The 18,089-nt window shown below is 33.5% G+C and overlaps 1 long non-coding RNA gene across 1 annotated transcript; it reads right to left on the bottom strand.

The window, feature by feature from the left end:
- Nucleotides 1–11,527: 11,527 nt before the first annotated feature.
- LOC132727184 (uncharacterized) lies at nt 11,528–17,717 on the bottom strand. The gene is made up of 5 exons (XR_009625305.1): nt 17,432–17,717; nt 16,862–16,968; nt 16,587–16,697; nt 16,045–16,210; nt 11,528–13,944 (listed from the first exon to the last, which is right to left on the bottom strand). It is a non-coding gene; the product is annotated as an uncharacterized LOC132727184 (long non-coding RNA).
- Nucleotides 17,718–18,089: the final 372 nt, after the last annotated feature.

The following is an 18,089-nucleotide window of genomic DNA, read 5'->3' as shown; positions in this document are numbered from 1 at the left end:
ATAACAAAAATACGAAATTCCGTATTCTTGCAAATACGGGTTCTGTATATAGAAATAGAGAATGAAGATTTACTTTTGAATAGCCTATTTCCTTTAAGGGGAAAAATAGTCTGATCTGACATTTGTCAGACATTTAATAAAATAACATAAAACAAGAAAGCCTTAACTCAATGAAATAGTTGACGTCAATTGCATACAGACAATATGGTCAGTTCAAAGAATATTTCATAAAATAAATTCAATAAAGCATATTTCGTGTCTTTCGTACTCTATTGTTCAAAGTGAATCCATAATAAATTTTGCTATACAGCGAATTGACGATTAGATAGTACTTTTTGTATTCTGCGTTTATGATGAATCATGTTATCTTGTAATTCCTTTGTGATTATCATTGTTTTAATCATTTATTTCAGGACGCATAAAGGTGCTGTGTTACGATAATCGAAGACAATTCTGATTCTGGGCGAATATGGATCATAAACGCAGGAGGGTATAACGAGTGTCGGTTTTCTACGATTACGTAAGTTTGCGCAATTTTTGTTGATTTCTTATATAATTCATGTAAGAAATAAAGGTCTCATAACTGGGTCTCTATGTGAAACGTTTTCTGTTATTAAAGAAGTAAAATATTGAAATCCTGACGTCAATATTTGTGTAATTAACTTGCTTCTTTATAAAGACTCTAAACTGACATAGAAATGAAACAGACATAACTGTCGTATTCTTTCCAATGTTTTTTCAGCGTCGTTTTGTTGGCTGAATTCTTCATTTAAAACAGGACACATGTAACTTCTGTCTTAAAATAAACTCTGAAGTACCCTTCCGCCAGGTCCAATAATGTCTACCAAAACTTGAAAGGTAAATGGATGTCACTGCGGTGCATGTACATGTACTATCGATAGATGTCTTATTATTCGAAATAGGATTTCATGGAAAATGTCTTCATCATGTCCCATCAGTCGTGTTTTTGCCTAATTCGATGACTGGAACAGTGTGTTGAGCAGGGGAATACTATGCCAATTAAGCATTTGTACGCTGGTTATAATACATGTGAATATGTTTTGACAGATATCTAAGAAACATTTTTTTTTTGAAAATTGTCGCAGATGATGTGAAGGGACCTTCAAATTTTAAATTTGTGTATCAACATATGTCATAGGATGAGGAAAATTTGCAGCCTGACCGAACTCGAACCCGGGACCCTCAGATTATTGTTCGGACTGAGCTATCCGGCCGCTTACACATCTTCTCTCCTAAATATTGAACAGTTCTTAACCGTGACATACTCCCCTGCTTTTACAGTTACAGACAAATTCGAATTGAACACTCTGAGCTTTATGCAATCACGATGCCCCGCTAGGCGCAAAATGTCACAGGGTAAGAAAAAAGTGGAGCTTGACTGTCACTCGAACTCGAGAACCTCGAAGTACCGTTCCGGGGCTCTACCGACTGAGCTATTCGGCTAATCAACACTTTCTCCCCTAAATAGTGAACAGTTATGTACCGTGACACATATCTTAATATTGTTTATGTACTAACGTCAATTAATAATTTAAATTTGAAATTAGTATTCCATGTAATGTATATAATTATGTATGTATACATTATGATAACCGATAGAGGATTACATGTTAATATGTAAATATTATTTTGTAAGTATTAAGATAACTGATACAGAATATATGTGTATATGTTACTGTTATTTGGTAAGTATTAAGATTGTTATGACTATAAATCAACATTCTTGAGCAGTGTGTCATTCATATCAGTAAAAATTATGATACTCAAGAGTTTTTGTTCTCAAGAAAAATAACGTTGAGTGTAATGTACCTAGTAAGAAACTTGTACGTTATATATTTATTTTGATATTAAAGATATAACTACATGAAAAATTCGGCAGGAATTTCTTTATCAATCAAATGGATCTCCAAACATTTGATGATTGTTAATATTATGCATACATGTTGATGGCATACCCTGTTTGTTATTTTGCAAGGTTTGTGTCCTCATGGGCTTTAAAGCCTATATTGGAATAAAGTAAAGTGTCTACTGCACAACAGAACCTGGGATATAATATGAATAAAGTTCCAAAAAGAACAGTTATTCCATTAGAGCAGATAATACATAAAATTGTTTTTCTTTATATAAGTGCAGACATTTCAACACATTAGTTGTCAAACAAAAATATGTGATTTATTTTAAAATAAATCATCAATCCTCTATTAAAGCAATTTAATATTTTAGCACAAAATGGGCACTGTTTAAGGGAACACTTGCTATTTGTTACAAGTGTAACACTACGTAACACCTATGTAACGCATGCAAATTCAGTATCATTTGCAACAAGTTAATTCTGATGTCTTAGAATTTTAAAGGTTGTGCTGCAACATTTGTAACAACCTGTAGCATTTGTAACAATTTTTTGAGAAAATTTCATTTCATTCTGAACTCTCGTAACATTTGTAACAATGATGTAACAACTATGTAACAACCTTGAAACATCTATGTTACTCTATTTATTCCAATTTCTGTCCATTTTAAAGGCTTATGCTGTAACTCTTGTAACAATCTGTAACACATGTAACAGTTGTAACAATTATGTGTGAAATTTTCATTTTATTCTCAACTCTCGTAACATTTGTAGCAATGCTGTAACAACTGTGTAACAACTTTGTAACATCTAAGTAACCCTATTTATTTATTCCGAGTTCTGTCCATTTTAAAGGCTTACACTGTAACTCTTGTAACAACCTGTGATATTTGTAACAATTACGTTTGGAATTTTCATTTCATTCTTAATTCTCGTAACATTTGGAACAATGCTGTAACAACTATGTAAGAACCTAGTAACATCTATGTATACCTATTTATTAAAATTTCTGTCCATTTTAAAAACTTATGCTGTAACATTTTTAACAACCTGTAACATTTGTTACAATTATGTGTGAAATTTTTATTTCATTCTTAACTCTCGTAACATTTGTAGCAATGCTGTAACAACCTTGTAACATCTATGTAACCCTATTTATTCTGATTTCTATCCATTATAAAGGTTTATGCTGTAACACTTGTAACAACCTGTAACATTTGTAACAATTATGTGTGAAATTTTCATCTCGTTCTCAACTATCGTAAAGTTTGTAACAATACTTGTAACAACTATGTTACAACATCGTTACATCTATGTAACCTTATTTATTCCGGTTTCTGTCCATTTTAAAGGCTTATGCTGTAACATTTGTAATAATTTTATATGAAATTTACATTTTACTCTCAACATTCGTAACATTTGTAACAATGCTGTAACAACTATGTAACAGCCTTGTTACTTAAAACTGAAAACAGTTTCTGGAGCATAACTTAAGTTCCATTTCGCCCATAATGTTTTGTGGCTATTTTATGAAGTCAAATTATCTATAAATTATAGTGTCAATGATAAATTCAAGCCTAATTACACAAGTCGAATGAACATCAATTCGTCGGAACACTTAAACATTTAATAAATATACTAAAATATTAACTAGCTCTTTTATAGATTTTTTGGAATGTAAGCAATAAAATACCAAGTACAAATGTTATGTGTTCTTGATTCCGTCCAATATATTATGCCGCAAATTGAGTTAACGTTTACTTAGCTTATCTCATTATGTAACAGTCTGCATTTGTACATGTAATATAGGAGTTCAGGTATTGAGAAATATTTATTATAATACAAATACAATGTATCATTCTTCCATCCAGGTAAGCATTGGTACGAATGTTATCTTTATACATTATGTTGAATTAATTACATTTGTGTAATACAATGTATAAGCAGCCGGACAGTGTAATAGGTAGATCAGTGGAGCAGTGTTCCGGGTTCGAGTCCCATAAGGCTTATCATTTTTCAAACCCTATGACATTAGGCGCCCGACGGTGGACCGTGACATCTATTACGGCAAGAAAAATATAACAACTCTCGTCTGCAGTTGCTTTATGAAGTCATTTATGTACTTCTCTACCTGTTTATATTTTACTTTTAAACAATACTTCCGTAATAATGCCAACGAAATGATTATTGTACTAAAAAACTTATCCTTTGAAGCTTCTAAGTAACTATTTCTGACATAGTTTTAGATAGCGACATATTCCGCCGCCTGGTACAAGCTGTACCTATTAGAAAGCCCTTTCACACAATAATGTGTTAACTATTTTCCACCTATTAGATACTTTTTAATTTAAACAGGACAAGAAGAATGTCTCCAAATTATTACTTAATTTAAACATTATCACCATTATTAGGGGGGTAACAAAGTTAAGTTACTATATCCCCCTTATGAGACTTAATTATAAGTTACGTTTTTCCAGATCTTTTTTACCTGTAGTCTAATAACAAGACACAATCACGTAATAAGCAGATACTATCAGGTAATTAGGTAATCACAAAGGGCATATCCGTAGATGCTAGTACATTGTAATTGAAATTATGACGCATATATTAGATAACGTAAGATAAGATAAGAAATTTATTTACAATAGTGACATGTGTAAAATCAGTGATATGATACATATGATTAAAGAATAACTGTATTTACACCCGGCCCAATGGATCTATAAGTTACCATATATTGACAAATATCAAATAGTTATCATTAGTGTATGCGATTATTTATATAATTACTATAGTTATTAAATGGAATGAAAGTTATTGTAAATGTAATTTATATAATTATATAACTTGAGCGATTAATTCAGATCAATATTGTTCTTCCCTTCCCAAGTTGCCAGGCCATTTGATTAACAGTAATATCGTATTAAATTGGCGGTTTGTTTTGCTTTATAACCTCTTTTGGTTCGCGTTATAACGCCTTTTGTTTTTTTCAGTTTTAGTTTCAAGGCTTTTATTTGCGTGATAAGGCCTTTTGATTCGCTTTACTACGCCTTAATTTACGTAAGTTTGCCTTTATACGCGTTACGGCCCTTTTGTGTCGCATAATTATGCCTTTTGATTCGCTTTGTTAGGCCTTTACTTGCTTGATTACGCCTTGACACTTTTAGATCGTATTAATTTGATACTATTAGGCTTTCGTTATCAAACAGCAAAAAGAAAAGCAATGTTTAAAAGATAGTATTCAATTTCCCTTGACGTATATTGAAACTTATCTCACCACGGAGATTTCCACTGCTATAAGACTGTTGTACTGAAAGGAAAGTAACCAGCTTGGATTTTCAAATGCCGCCACACACGCGCACGCACGCACATATACACGCACGCGCACACGCGTACAATTCTTTGCTTACAACATGCAAGTTACAATGAACAATTGACTAATAGCTTTCACCAGGTGTGAAGTTACAAAATAGGTTGTGCCACATAAATGCTTTATTCTTATTTTGCAAAAGCTGTGTAATGTTTATGTACTTTTATTATATCAAAAACTTTACGCAAAAGCCAATAAACCGAACAATCTTATAATACATTCACGTTTGCTCTTATTAAGAAGAAAATACTCGTATTTATTTGTTTCTATTTTATTTGAGGACTTATGTGCCGAATTGCTTAGTATTTTATTAACTTATGGGTATGTTTTTATGCTTTACTTCAGTGTGATCTAGTTGTTAGAGAAGCATGCATTACATAGCACAGTAAATCGTCATTTTTCTATACGTTTCTAATTCTACACTAAGTTCAAATGTTAAAATAATTGGACAATACGCAACATTTAAAAACTTGAAAGAAACTAGAGCTGACCAAGTAAAATTCATTTATTAAGTCAATTAAAGTCATGTCAGATTGATTATAGTAAATAAATAACATTGATAAACGTTTAAAATCAACGAATCAAATCACTGTACATTGTTCTATATGTAACTTTAATACACGTTTAAAATTAAATTAATGTCCGATGCGACTGATTTACGGAAAAATGTACACTGAGCTGAATTTTTTTTTAAACATATCTTTGTTCATTTTCACGGATACTTGTTATGTTTAGGCTATATCTTAATACGAACAAATGCCAAAGTATCGTTTCCGTTTTACATTATCGAAGATTACACTCTCTCTTTATGTTTACATCTGAAACTACTTTTTCTCCATATTGTTTCCGAGGTTAATATAGGCGAGGACGTTCTGGTTGGTGTATTTCCAATATGACATTTGACTAGCGGCTCGGTAGATATAAGAATAGCCACTTAGAATTTGTCATATATCCTCTAAATATTTTTTAAAACAATACTGTGTGGAGTAAATTAGTATTTATTATGTATAGGTAATAGACTCTTTTGTCTCAAGTGTGTCCGGGTTTCACATGTCTGCCCCTCGTTTCCGATTTAATATGATAATATTGTGTCATTCAAATGCTTGAGTCTTTACCACCAAATTTTGAACAATTAAATTTTATCAGTCGTCTAAATTAGTGTAACGTAAACCTGGGGAGCCATTTTCTCTAGGCAAACATATCATTACTTTTAAAACGTCAAACATGCAGTTAGAGACCTAATGTGACCAAAAAATGTTTTTATTTTTATTTCTCAAAATTTTTATAATTGCTAATATACTGCCAATCGCAACTTTTCGGCCCTTTCCCTCAATTTTCGGATAAAGCCCGACTCACACAGAACGGTTGACCACCCGTGTAAACCGTACATACAACCAAACCAACCATGGCGTTATCCGAGTTACACTCGGGCCATCTGAGTGTATCCAAGTAAGCCGTGAAGGATTTTTTAAACTTTAATAAACTGGCTCGAATATCATGTCCGTGATCGTATAAGCGGCCGTACAAGACCGTAAGATACCGTGTGAGACCATAGGAGACCGTATATACAACCTTATTTTAAGTTCACTCCACGAATGAGCCCAACCATGTCAAGGTCGTATATAAATCCTATGGAATCGTTTGAGACCGTCCCCAATTCCCACATCCAACACCCGATTAACACCCGAAAAGTATGGATATACACGGTCTCATACGGCCTCGTAAGGTCTAACATGATCTCTCCTCCAGCACAAACTGTACAACGAAAACTACTACTACACGCTGCCACCCTCAACTGCTAGATCAACGCAGAGTACTTTCTGGATCACACTAAAATGCACCCAAAGAAGGAGGTTCTCACGCACAGAAGGAATACAAAGAAAGGGCCATCCTTGTCCGCCGAACATCTGCTGACGCTGCCTAGTAAAGTGATTAAGTATTTTGTGTGGATGTCAAAATACTACTTTTTCTTTTTGCTACTGTTATGACAATCAATTGATGTCATATTCATGGCTACATTCTTAGGTGGTAAGCCTTAAACATGCTCTATAAAACCATTATTTAGACGTTATAAAACCCATGTTTATTCGTCTTAAGTATTTTGCTTATTTGATTTTGAGGGATTTTGTGTCTTTAAATTATTAGATTCATCTTGACTTTTATGTTTATAATCCGTATTTTTATTTATCTAAAGATTAACATTAAATGAGTACAGACATTGATGTTAAAGCGTGCAAATGTTTCAAGCAATAATGGTCTTTTTATAACGATGGACCCTTAAACTTAAACAGAAAAAAATATAATTGTATACAATCTAACATATACTTATATTTAACAAAAATGAGCACTGTAGTTATTATCACTCACATGTGTACAGGAAATGCATCTACGTGTCGTCGTCGAGGACTGGAAACGCAAGAATTTCCAACCACCAAACATTGTTCTAGGGCATACAAGAATAAGTAGCTTAAAGGGTATTCATGTGCCAATAGTATTCAAACACTAAAAATAAACGTTTGACGGACATACATTTATTTTATAAAAGGAAAGAAACAAGCAAACAAAAATACATGTACACAATGATCAATGTATATAGTTCTATACAATTTGTAACATTTTCATTAGTGAACTAGTTCCATTAGCTTTGTATTTATGGAGATATAAACAGGTGAAGCTTGTACCAAATGTGAAAACCGGACACACTTGAGACAAAAGAGTCTATTACCTTTACATAATAAATACTAATTTACTCCACACAGTATTGTTTTAAAAAAATATGTAGAGGATATATGACCAATTCTAAGTGGCTATTCTTATATCTACCGAGCCGCTAGTTGAATGTCATATTGGAAATACACCAACCAGAACGTCCTCGGCTATATTAACCTCGGAAACAATACTGAGAAAAAGTAGTTTCAGATGTAAACATAGAGAGAGAGTGTAATCTTCGATAATGTAAAACGTACATATAATAATATAATATAATGTACATATAAGTGGCATCCAAAAGAAAATTAAGTCTGTTTCGGTACACTTATGATTGAAAATATGTCTGACAACCATTTTTTAATTTAAGTATTCCCATTGATGAACAATTTGAAACACATCCGACTAAATGTCAACAGGCTGGTATTTTGTTATTTCGGTTTCTACAACCATAATAATAAATATACAAATAATGTATTGTTTTCATTTGAATATTTGAATTCACTTATTTTAGGTAGACATGTTCTTCAAATATTGGAAATAAACATGTCAACTATTCCCAGCAGTATTGGCATCCGCGCCGAAGCGCGACACTCCTTATGGAATGAAAAAGGGGCGACAGCAACTTCTCGGGCCTTTTCGTCGATCATATTAGCCGATCATTCTGATTGGTATGAGGGTGTTTGATTATCAAAAATAAAATGTCGCGAACAATGAATAACGAACTGAATGCAAACATATTCAAATGAAAATATCTTATCAGTCAATTAATCGCGCTCTTCGGGGTTTTTTTCATTAATCTTTTTGTAGTACACCCAGTGGGTTATTGTGTACTGCTGTACCTATAAATATAATGATGACCTTAACATTGTGAAAGTCCGAAAATCTATTTATAGAAGTAGTTTTAGTTTAACGAAACGGTGATTCGTGTCGCGCTGTGGTTTTAAATAGCGAAATGGAGAATTTTGCAGGAAATGAAATTTGAAAAATGAAACATATTCAAACAACCAATTGCACTTTGGATATTATTGACCTGTCTATTTTGGATGGATGTTATTGTTAAAATTGTTAGAATTAAAAGTTCCCGTGGAAAAAATAATAATATTCTAATCTCTAGCATGCCTACCAAAGTTCGTGATGAATAATGTATTTCGTCCGTCCATTCATAAATAGTATACAATTCTGTTAAAAACCAATTAACCATTGAAAAGTTTAAAAGAATATCTGGTAATCAGATGTATACTTGTTCATCTTTACTTGCTGCATTTCTTGCATGGATGCCCTTTGGTGCTTTGCATCAATGCTTTTCTTGTATTATTGTTTGTTTACATGTCTAGTTTTTTAGCGTAGGTTAGACCGAAATACCGTATCCGTTCTGTGTATTCCTACTATTGTGTTCGAGGCCCTAATCCGAAGACTGACGGAAAGGGTCGAAAAGTTGCGATTGGAAATAAACATTTATACACGGCATTATTACAAGAAATCTTTAAAACAAATTTATGGTGCAGTAGCCTTCTTTTATTTAAGGTCGTATGCAATTTAGTTCGTATCTAAACCAGCTGAGTGCACAGAACATAACAATTACTTTATTCAAAAATTGTACAATAACTACAGCATTGCGTATGTATATAAAACAATATAGTATACGTACTATATCAAAAATTAAGTCACAGATAATTAAACAAAATAGCTTCGATTTAAGATACAGGCTATACTTCTTATTTGGGGGCCGTTATAAAAGATATTCCTATGTCGCGATTAATTAATTAATTAAAAAACAACATCCCAACAAACGTGCAATATTATTTCAACATAAAAAAGGTAACATAGAAATTTAAGTTTTTATCAGGTTTCATTAGGAGCCTATACATTACAACACATGATAAGTTTCAAGTTTCTATTAAAGGACGAAACACTAGGTAGGAGTGTAGCTAAACTGACATAACATCTGTGACTGTTATATAATAGAAAATCATAAATAAGCAGTATATTCAAGCAGAAAATTGCCTAGTCACGCCCGGCAAACTGTCGCTCCACTTCAAAATTGTGGTGTACGGTAAAACGAGCGAACGGCATTTCCGAGATAGAGCGGAAGGCCGATTTAAACGCCTAATTGTAAGTATTGTTTATGTTTTTGTCTTGTTATTTATTTAAGTTGTATTTTTTCGAAAAACGGAAAATGTAGTTCCGTGTAGGATTGATTTAGGCTTCCAATTATCTAACCTGTTACAAAAAGCAAATCATATTCAGCCCGGGAGAACTTTTCTCCCTGACGAAGCGAACGATGATTTGTAGAATATTGAACTTCCTAACCATAGAAATGCCATACCTTTCGGATTTCTTGAAAAAGTGTATTAGTAAATTATCAACCCGTAATAAAAACTTGTACTTCGTGCAAAATAAATTACTCCTGAAGGATTTCTTAAATTTGTAAATCGATATTTTTCGAAAGTAGTGGAGCGAAAGGGCGAGAGATGGAGCAAAAGGTTCGATGTTGAGCGCAAGGCGATATTAATTTGACGTATTAGGAGGAGCGTAGTCAATGATTTTTATAAATAAAAGCTATAGAAGTTAAAAGTGTTAAGACCGAGATATATATACCCTTTAAAGAGAACTAATAAATTGTGATATCCTTTCAACGCCTTTAGCGTAATAACTGAAATCCCCAAAAGGTGTCAACCTTGGCGCCGGTGATTCCATTATTTATTTTTCAAAAATTTGGTTTGGGCCAGACCATTAAATCAAAACTTTAATGCAGGCATTTTAAGAGGGAAACTTTTTCCGAGGTCAAAAAATTGATTTTTGACACGTTATGTACTTTTAAAAACGGGTCCGGCAAATGCGCCCAAAGTCGAAATTTTAGTTCAAATTTGCGAACAAATTTTTTCGAGAGGGGAACCGTTTTTTACCCCAAAAAATTTTTATTTTTTTTCAAAAAAGGGTTAAAAATTTAAAGGTGCGGGAAAAAGAAAAAAAATTTTGCAATCCCAATGAACGCTTTAAAATTTAAAAGGGATCACTACTACCAAGTTCAGTTCACAATGACTTTTTGTAATTAATAGCTCTAACGTACTTGTTCTGAGCAAAACACAGATTTTCCACTCAAAGTGAGGCCCCTTACCAAAAAAAAGGCTCTCTGGTGAACATTGCGGCAAATTTGCCGCAAACATTGCGGAGAGTTTGCAGCAAACTGCTTTCAGCAATTATTTACCATGCAAATGAGGTTTGCAGCAAATTTGCCGCAACTAATGAAGTTTGCGGCAAATTTGCCGCTAACTATAGGGGGAGGTAGCTTCTGTTTGCGGCAAATTTACTGCAAACCTCATTTGCATGGTAAAAGTTTGCAGATGTTCGCCAAAAGTTTGCGGCAAATTTGCAGCAAACTTCATTTGCATAGTAAGTTTGCGGAGGTTCGCCAGAAGCTTTTGGTAACACTGCGGCAAACATCATTTGCATATTTGCCAGTTTCAGCAAATATGTTATGGCGATATTTTGGCGAACATTTTGGTAAAGTTCTGGCGAACAATTTTTTCAAACATTGGAATAATTAAAACTAGCTGAATTATAAGAAAACAAATACATATTGGTTTAACACATTTTTTCAATAGAAAATAAAAGAAATATTACAAACATATCAGTAGAATAAAATGAAATTTGATAAATTTGTAAAATAAAGAAATTAATTCCCGAGTTAAAAAAAAGAGATAAATTTTACACACATTTTATTAGCAACTGATTCTATACATATTTGACTTTCATAAATTTCCACTCTTTAGTTATGATGCTATCATGAATTGTTCATATTACTTAATAATCAATTAAAACAAGAGCCTATTGAACCGGGGTGATCCTCCCCGACTAGGATTTGGACACAGAAAAGTATATCTTTTGAAGTTTCAGGGTTATGTCCCAGACAAAGTTCAAAGTCTGATAATTCCAAAATAGTTGTAAAATCCCACTTCAAATAACGACGCTATGGGCCAGACACATTTTTGCTTCAAAGTCATGCTGTGACCTTGACCTTCGAGTAATGACCCAAATGTTGCGTGTGACACATCATCTCAATATGGTGATCATTTCGGTGAAATAGTTGTAAAATCCGACTTCAAATAACGAATTTATGGGCCGGACACCATTTTGCTTCAATGTCATGTTGCGACCTTGACCTTCAAGGTATTGACCCAAATGGTGTGTGCGACACATCGTCTCAATATGGTGATCATTTCTGTGAAATAGTTGTAAAATCCGACATCAAATAACCAAGATATGGGCCGGACACAATTTTTGTTCAAGGTCATGCTGTGACCTTGACCTTCAAGGTAACAACCCAAATGTTGCGCATGACACACCGTCTCAATATGGTGATCATTACTTTTAAATAGCTTTAAAATCCGACTTCAAATAACGAAGTTATGGGCCGGACATAATTTTTGTTCAAGGTCATGGTGTGACCTTGACCTTCAAGGTAGCGACCCAAATGTTGCGGGCGACACGTCGTCTCAATATGGTGATCATTTCTGTGAAATAGTTTTAAAACCCAACTTGAAATAACAAAGTTATGGGCTGGACACGAATTCGGGTTCGTATGTATGTACAGACAAACGGACGGACAACCCGATGACTATATGCTCCCCCGAAATTTTTCGGGGAGCATAAAAACAATGTTTGACAATAGCTATTATTCAGCACATGTTGCAGTATTTCTTAGCACCAAAAATGGGAAATATAATATTGTTGTAAAAGCTAAAAATCAGAAAAGTTACAGTTTGAAATCTTCTATCTGGACAAAAAGTTTCATTCAAACATGAACTGGCATGGAATAACATACATACTTCGACATCCACTTATACAAATCACTATTAATAACAATAAATACTAACAATAGCGTTATGTGTTATGCAAAAACAAACTAGACCAATAATGGCTTTCAAAATTGTAAAAATGAATCTCAAAAATATATTTTGGTCTTATACAAACAACATATTTCATGGACATAATACCTTCAGATTTAAACTCATGTCATATAACATTATGATTGTGAGCAAAACAATATCTGACATGAACAATTATGGCTTTCAAAATTGTTAAAATTAATCACAACAATATATTTGGGTCTTATACAAACAACTAATTTCATAGACATAATTTTTTGTTTGTTTGTTTTGGGTTTTTACGTCACATCGACACAGTATAGGTCATATCGTGACGTTCAGGTGCCCTTCCTTGCATTATTTCAGGCACGAACGGGTATCTGAGTAGAACCACCGACGTTCAGTTAAGCTAGCTGGATAGCTTCCTCACATGAAAGAATCCAAAGTCCCTGTCGGGATTCCAACCCACAGTGGTGAGGGGCAAGTGGTTTGAAGTCAATGACCTTAATCACTCGGCCACGGATGCCCCTCATAGACATAATAACTAAAGATTTAAACTAAATATAACGATTGCAAGCAAAACAAAAACAGACTAGAGCAATAATGGCTTTCAAAATTGTAAGAATGAATCTTAACAACATTTTTGGGTCTTATACAAATATAGACATAATTTAATATTAAAGATTAAAACTAAATGTCTTTAGTCATGTCATATAACGATTGCAAGCAAAACAAAAACTGACTAGAACAATAATGGCTTTCAAATTTGTAAAAATGAATCTTAACAATATATTTGGGTCTTATACAAACATAAACATAATAACTTAAGAATAAAACTAAATGTCTTTAGTCATGTCATATAACGATTGCAAGCAAAACAAAAACTGACTAGACAATATCGTAAGTTTGCATGAAATTGGCTTGGCAATTTATGAGATGTTGTTTAAAGATCAAGTTTACGGACGAAAGATAGACAAAAGCTCGCAATGTCACTTTGTAAGCTAAAAACGCACTACTTTACTCTTTCACTCTTCCAAGTTTCAGTGCCCTGGCCATTGTGTGTATTTTGGTGTTGACTGCTTTGGTGACTAAGCTACTCTCCATATTTAGTTTATTGATGCAGTACACTGAAAAAAACAATGTTTATTTTTCATTTACATGTTACCATGTTTATACTGGATAAAACTAGAACTATCACTGAAGGTGAATGATACCCCAAAACCCCACCTTGAAACAGTGTAAGAAATTAGGATTTGAATCGACTAGGCTGGTTGGACTACCAGATTGGAATATTCACTAGCCCAAAAAACATTTCACTAGCACGATTAACTTGTTCTAAACAGTTGTTTATATTGCCTCTGAAAATACAGTAGCCTGGTCGGGCTTGTTACTGTGAAAAGTTGGTAGCCCGAGGAGAAATTTAGTAGTCAGTGGCTATCGGACTAGTCTACTGCTAATTTCGAACACTGTTGAAATAAAGTGGCAGTAATCTATTAGAAAAGCTCACCTACAAATGATGAAAAATAAACACCAAAGGCAATTATTATTTATTTGTCAATACACTGGTGCTGGCTTGATTTTGATATGTTGGGATGAACATGTATTTGCATTGCAAAACCTAGATTTATTTACAAATGACAAGTGGCTCATATATTATAAGTTTATCTAACTTAGTTAAGAAATCAAGGTATTATATTAAAAACACACCAAAATAACAAACAAGAGCGATCAGTGATCACATGTGTCGCTCATGGTGGCCAATTTCATGTTGGGACAAGTTTTGTGACAGACGGACAGACAGACAGACAGTGCACAACTAGACTTGGTACTGATCATTCCTTTAAAGTTTGGATGAAATTGCACCAGTAGTTTTTGAGGAGTAGTCCGGACAAGCTTTTGTGTATCTGGCAACACCTTTTCATCAAACTTGCTAAAATATCATTCAACCGGAAAACCTGTGCAATATGTGCAAGGACTTGAGCAACAGATCAATCCTGTAAAGTTTCATTGAAATTGCATTTGTGGTATAAGAGATGTAGTCTGGACAAACTTAAAAAAAAGGCCATACCTCTGACAAAAATCATTGAACCGGAAAATGCTGACAATATGCACAACTAGACTTGGTACTGATCATTCCTGTAAAGTTTGGATGAAATTGCACCAGTAGTTTATGAGGAGTAGTCTGGACAAGCTTTTGTGTATCTGGCAACACACAGAAAAAAAACACCTTTTTATCAAAGGGCCATAACTCGGCCAAAAATCATTCAACCGGAAAACTCGTGCAATATGCACAAGGACTTAAGCTACAGATCCATCCTGTAAAGTTTCATTGAAATTGCATTAGGGGTATAAGAGAAATAGTCAAGACAAACTTTAAAAATAAAAATTATTAAAGGGCCATAACTCTGACAAAAATCATTGAACCGGAAAATGCTGACAAAATGCACAACTAGACTTGGTACTGTAATTCCTGTAAAGTTTGGATGAAATTGCACCAGTAGTTTATGAGGAGTAGTCCGGACAAGTTTTGTGACGGACGGACAGACAGACAGACGACGGGAGAAATGATCCCTATATGTCGCCACTACTCCGTAGAGGCGACACAAAAATGATGCATGCTGTGAACATGACAGCCAGGTCAGAGCTCAAAGTTAAAAACCAGGGTCATTCAAAAAAAACCATTGGGATTTTTTTTTTTCAAAAAAGCCACTTTTTTTGAAAACCCAATTTGACTAACCAGTTTTTAAATTTGTATCCCAAAATCATTTTTTTAAATTTAATACTTTCAATAACAGGGGTTTAAAATAAAACACAGATATTTTTCCCTGAAAAATTTTTAAAATCATTACTAAACATAAATGAAAAAACTGGGAAATTTTGTAAAATAGGCCCACGGATGCCCCCCACACCCACTGTTCTGCCCAATTTTTAAATGCCCTTCCTTAGGTCAAATTTTTTTGGACTACTTTGTGCCAAAAAGTTAAAAACCCAAAAAATTTCAAAAAAGGGGCCCAAAATTCTGTTAAATTGACGCAAAGATAAAAACCCTTTCCCTTTATTTACCATCTCACTTTAAAGGGTTTGGTTCATCCCTGAAAATTTAAAAGCAAAATCTGACATCCGGTTTAAGAGGAGTTGCGTTCACAAGATTTTGGGACGAACTGACAAGTGCAACGCTATATGCTCCCACATTGTGGGGGGCATAAAAATAATCTTATTTTACTTACATGTTAAACTGTCAAATCCTCTTTTGTGCCAGGCAGTATCTACTGCACTGGACATACCACTGCGGGTTTTACAGGGAAATTTTGGGGAAAGTCTTAATCTGCTGTGAGGTTTTTCAAGATGTGGACCACTTCTGATTTGTTTTCAACCTTTGACTGTCTGTGAGAACTGTAATTGTAAAAATATTTTCTGTAATTTAAAATTCATCTTTAAACGTAATATTGACAAATATTGAGAAACTACACCAATGAATTGACAATAACTTATTTATAATTAATGTAACACAATGTTCATACTAGAATAAGTTTTGTTAATTATTAATGCTGATTGCACGACTTTTTCCTGACCAATTTTAGTAATCACTTTTATGAAATAATTCGGACTGCATATCGATTATTCATCACATCATGACATGAAGATACATCAAATTGTTTCTATTGAAGACGACCCCAAATAGCATTACAAAATTATCACAGTATTATCATTTAATTGCTACACCATGATTATAAATATATATAAAAAAACCTCATAGATTTCAACTTACAGTTTAATAGGCATTTTTGTTTGATGTATTGTTGAGGATTGTTCATCACAATTGTATAAATCTGACCATTCACTGTCATTTGTAACTGTAGCATCTGACTGAAGAATAGACCTTGAATAAAAAAAAAATACATATGTACAAACAGTATATGGAGAGATATTCATATATTGAAGCAACTGACATAACACAAACAGTTCAACAACACCAGTCAGTTTTGCATAGTCCTTTACTTTCGTAAATAAACAAAATACAGAAAACAAACTACCAGTACTCACTTTAGTGCTGGCGAGGCATCTGGCAAAGGACATCCTCCAAGATCTTGTCAATAAGACCTTCCATGATGTTGTGTTCTGATACCATTGATTCTTCATGATGCACATCCCTTAAAAAGAATGCATGTATTTAATAAGAATTTTAGTCTTAAACCAATGAAGGTAATGATAAACAAGATCAACAAGGAAAGGTGGCGTTCAATGAACGCAACTCCCATATGACCCAGCAACAAGTACCAATGGCAAGGAGCCCAGGCGGACCCAGTTTGTCATGTAGAAATAAATACTTTTTTTTAAAAAACAATTACACATTCATGTTATTTTGAAAAAAAAATATGTACATGAATATAGAGTAACATGCAAAAAAAACAAAGCCATTGTTTAAAAGTTCTTTTCTCATATATTTATTGTATAATATTCTTTGGTTCCCTAAACCACGAGTATACCAGCAATATAGGATTATTATTTATACCATGATAAGCTGCATAGACATAATAATTACAAAACAATTTTTCAAATTCTTCCAATTCAATTACATGTTATTTCGAAAATATCATTGTAAATGTGTCTTACTCCATTTCCTTGATCTTTCGCAGCAGATTCTGATGACATAGAAGCCACTGTCTCAATGATATTTCCAACACGTCTCTCCATTTCTTTTCATGTTTTATTTCCAATTGTTGTTATATTGAGTGTTGACAACAAATTGTTGACCTTCCCCTCACCGGCCGACCTACACTATCAATCATTGCTGTAAGAAAATGAAAAGAAACAAATTATTTCATATAAGTATACAAATATTTTGTCCAAAAAAACTTCACATGGATTTTAATTTACATAACCGTGATAATAACACATTGCATAAATTTATATAGAGCTATTTTTAGCTGCCTCATGTATGTTGAATATTACTGTGACTGTGTGTATTGGCAGCCTAGTGTAAACTGTGTCTTTTATATAATGTACATGTAGAATTCTGTAAGTGTAATGTCTTAATAAAAATTGCATTGTTGCAAGATTTAATTTAGCAACGTTTTATCATTTGTTTTTCAAATTTCTCAGTGACTTTGGGGAAATTAAAACAGTTCAGAGGGAAGTTTATAAAAAATTTCACAATAGGAAGTGGCTAGCCGTACAGGCCCGTACGGCTAGCCAAAAGTTCTAGCCGTACGTGAGTCATGTACGACTAGCCAGGACACACTGTATTGGCTAGCCGTACGGCACTTTTCAA

The sequence above is a fragment of the Ruditapes philippinarum genome, unplaced genomic scaffold (assembly GCF_026571515.1).
Source record: "Ruditapes philippinarum isolate M1 unplaced genomic scaffold, ASM2657151v2 ctg3221_1_1_1_1, whole genome shotgun sequence".
NCBI lineage: Eukaryota > Metazoa > Mollusca > Bivalvia > Venerida > Veneridae > Ruditapes > Ruditapes philippinarum.
The sequence above is the reverse complement of the archived record's forward strand: the minus strand, read 5'-3'. Positions and strand labels throughout refer to the sequence as shown.